The sequence below is a fragment of the Chlamydotis macqueenii genome, chromosome 1 (genome assembly GCF_036417535.1).
Source record: "Chlamydotis macqueenii isolate bChlMac1 chromosome 1, bChlMac1.mat, whole genome shotgun sequence".
NCBI lineage: Eukaryota > Metazoa > Chordata > Aves > Otidiformes > Otididae > Chlamydotis > Chlamydotis macqueenii.
The window spans coordinates 192,220,156-192,223,634 of record NC_141556.1 but is presented as its reverse complement, the minus strand read 5'-3'; positions in this window follow the sequence as shown (position 1 = coordinate 192,223,634).

The following is a 3,479-nucleotide window of genomic DNA, read 5'->3' as shown; positions in this document are numbered from 1 at the left end:
CAATTTTTAGTTCCACTAAACCTTTCAAAAAAACCATAATGGCAGAGTAAAATACAACAATTCTGGTAAGTCTCATGTATTTTACATAAGTTTGAATCATCTAAGTTTCAGAATTACAGAAAGATTGAATTTCAAGCATTTTCATGTGTGTATGAGCTTATAAACTTTAAAGACAGAGTTACTTAACAAGTCTGTTATGTCAGCAAGATAATGGCAGTTAAGGAATATTTATATACACAACTAAGGTTAATAATGACCCAATAAGGCAGTCTAAGTAAGTGCTTTTTGAGTGTTTTCCATTCACATCCTTAAATATTTTTAGTGGGGATTTGACCTCCCTGTATACTTCAAACTGATTTCTGGATAAGAAATAAGTGTTTGTATTTATTAGACACTTTTCTAGGATCTTTGAAAGAAGTGGAGTCCAAAGAATCTCAGACAACAGCTTGAGAAAACCATACCTCAAAAATAAAAGTACATTGAATACTGCAGTAAATTCTCCCTATTAGTAATGCTACTATAGCAAAACAGTTGTAAAGACTTCGTTAAAATTGGGAACTTGGAGAAGCACTTTGTAAGTAAATGTAATGACTTAACACACACTATCCAAAATACTCCATCAAAAGAATTTCAAAAGCTTTTTTTTAGAGTAATCAAGGTCTCTTCTTTTGTAAAAAAAAAAAAAGTTCAAAGCTTTGTGCAATATTTAGTCAGTAACACACTAAGGCCATTACACCCCTATGCCAGTTAGATGAAACTGGCCAGCAATCTATGCCTTGCACTGCTGAGTGTTCCAGTACATTGCAACGTGAAGGAAATTGCCAGCGTGAACATCCTCACCTCCCTGTGATCGATGCTGAGATCAAAGAAGAAAAACACACACGTGCGATTTTCATGTGTCTGGTAAAAGGTAAATTAGAAAGCAAGAAATTCATTAAACTGGGGGCAGGGGAGAAGAGAAGTTGAATCACTGATTTCTGCTTTCATTCCCCCCCACCCCCCCTCAAGGTTAAAGGACAAGCACTGTAAGAATTAAAATAAGCCACTTAATCATAAGGGATCAATCATGTACCACACCATTAGCTACTGTGAAATAGTTAATGTTCCAGAAATCTGAAAAAACTACAAGATTTGTCTATTTTCAGTGCAGCCTTCTTTTATGAAGGTTCATTAGAGGAAAATTAGAGCAGTACCTTCTGCAGAGGTAACCGAACACATGACAACCCATCACTCCAGGGCCAGCAAAGCTTCTTTTTGTTAGATCCAGGACTAGATGTTCCAACAGAATTCTACTTTAAATATCTCTACAAAGTCTTCCTCTGACCAGGCTAAGCTTCCTGCTATGGCCTCCTACTGGATTTCACAATGTGAGTTTGTATCTTTTACGGTGCAAGAACCATAATTTCCATTTTAGCAATAATCTAAGCAAGCAGCAGTCTGTTATAAAAGCTTAAGCCTTAATGCTACCACTCTGACAGTACCAACACAGAAGTACTCTTCCACACTCCAGACACAGTTTTGAAGTCTGGTCTGAGTTCCTACTCTTTAGCTCTTGGAACAAGATGGGGAAGAATCAAAGTACTCTTAGTGTTGCCCACTGGACACAACTATCTGACGGATCAGCAGAGGTGAAGAACAGGCAGCTCAAAGCAGCCAATAACAGGGATCTGCATTTTGATAATCCAGTTGCTTACAGTCAGAAAATTGGGTTTTGCTGTGGGAAGCTGCACACGCTGTAGTATTGCTCCTGCCCCTGGCTGTGAAAAGACTTCAGGCGCTGTTAAGAGCACCAACAAGAATAAAAACACCTAGCCATGAGCAGGATTCAGTGGACCTGGAAACCACCAGTCCTCTCATCTGTACTCCTTCAGTAGCTCGTGGGACTAATTTATCTTTCCTCCTTTTGATTTTGTTGTTGCAGGCAATATAATGCCAGAGTCACACTAACTCTTTTTTAAAAAAATTGCATTTAGTGACACTGATCTTCCAGGCCCTTCTTGTAGATGAGCATCAGATGGGCAAGCCTCCCGTCATCTGGGACCTCCCCTGTTAACCAGGACTGCTGATAAATGATGGAGTGGCTTGGCAAGCTCCTCCCCACTCTTGGGTGGATCCCATCCGGCCCCATAGACTTGTGAGTGTCCAGGTGGCATAGCAGGTCAAAAACTGCTTCCTCCTGGATTATGAGGGGTTTATTCTGCTCTTTGTCCCTGTCTTCCAGCTCAGAGGGCTGAACACCCTGGGGATAACTGGTCTGGCTATTAAAGACTGAGGCAAAGAAGGCATTAAGTTACCTCAGCCTTTTCCTCATCCCTGGTAGCAATGTTCCACCCCACATCCAATAAAGGATGAAGATTCTCCTTGGCTCTCTTTTTGTTGTTAATTTATTTATAAAAACGTTTTTGTTATCTCTTACAACAGTGGCCAGATTGAGTTCTAGCTGGGCTTTTGCCTTTCTAATTTTCTCTCTGCATGACCTAGCAAGATCCCTGTACTCTTCTTGAGCTGCCTGTCCCCCAACTTTTTTTTTTTTCCCCTTTGGTCATCTTATGGCACATGGGAACAGCCTGCTCCTGTGCCTTTAAGATTTCCTTCTTGGGGAATGTCCAGCCTTCCTGGACCCCTTTGCCATTCAGGATTTTGTCCCAAGGGACTCTCTCAACCAGTGTCCTGAAGAGGCCAAAGTCTGCCCTCTGGTAGTGGTTTTGCTGAACCCTCTCCTTACTTCACCAAGAATCATGAACTCTAACATTTCATGGTCGCTATGCCCAAGACGGCCTCCAAACACCACATCTATCACCAGTCCTTCTCTGTAAACAGCAGGTCAAGCAAGGCACCTCCTCTGGCAGGCTCACTCACCAGCTGTGTCAGGAAGTTCTCTTTCACACACTTCACAAACCTCCTAGACTGTTTCCTCTCTGCTCTGTTGTATTTTCAGCAGATGTCAGGTAAGTTCCCCCATGAGAACAGGGCTAGTGATTGTGAGACTTCTGCCAGCCACTTGGAGAACACTTCATCCACCTCTTCATCCTGGTTAGGCAGTCTGAAACAGACTCTCAGACGGATATCTTGTTGGCCTTCGCACTCATCCTCACCCATAAGCACTCGACCTTATAATCACAGTTGTTGAGCTCTGTGCAATCGAAACACTCCCTAACACATACAGACTCACCCCACCGCCCCTCCTTCCTTGCCTATCCCTTCTGAAGAGCTTATAGCCATCCACTGCATCACTCCAGTCATGAGAGTCATGCCACCACGTTTCTGTGATAGTGACTAAGTCATAGCTATCCTGCTTGTTAAGCAGCTGAGTTACTTTCAACTCACTGCACAACTGTTCTGGGCTAAGTGTGAGGGCTTAAAGCCCTTTTATAACTCTCGTGCACAGGAACACAAAGCAACGGCCAGTCACAAACTGTGACAAGGGCAACACTTACACCAAAAGTAACAAAAACAGCTAAACCCAACAAGTCAGGAGA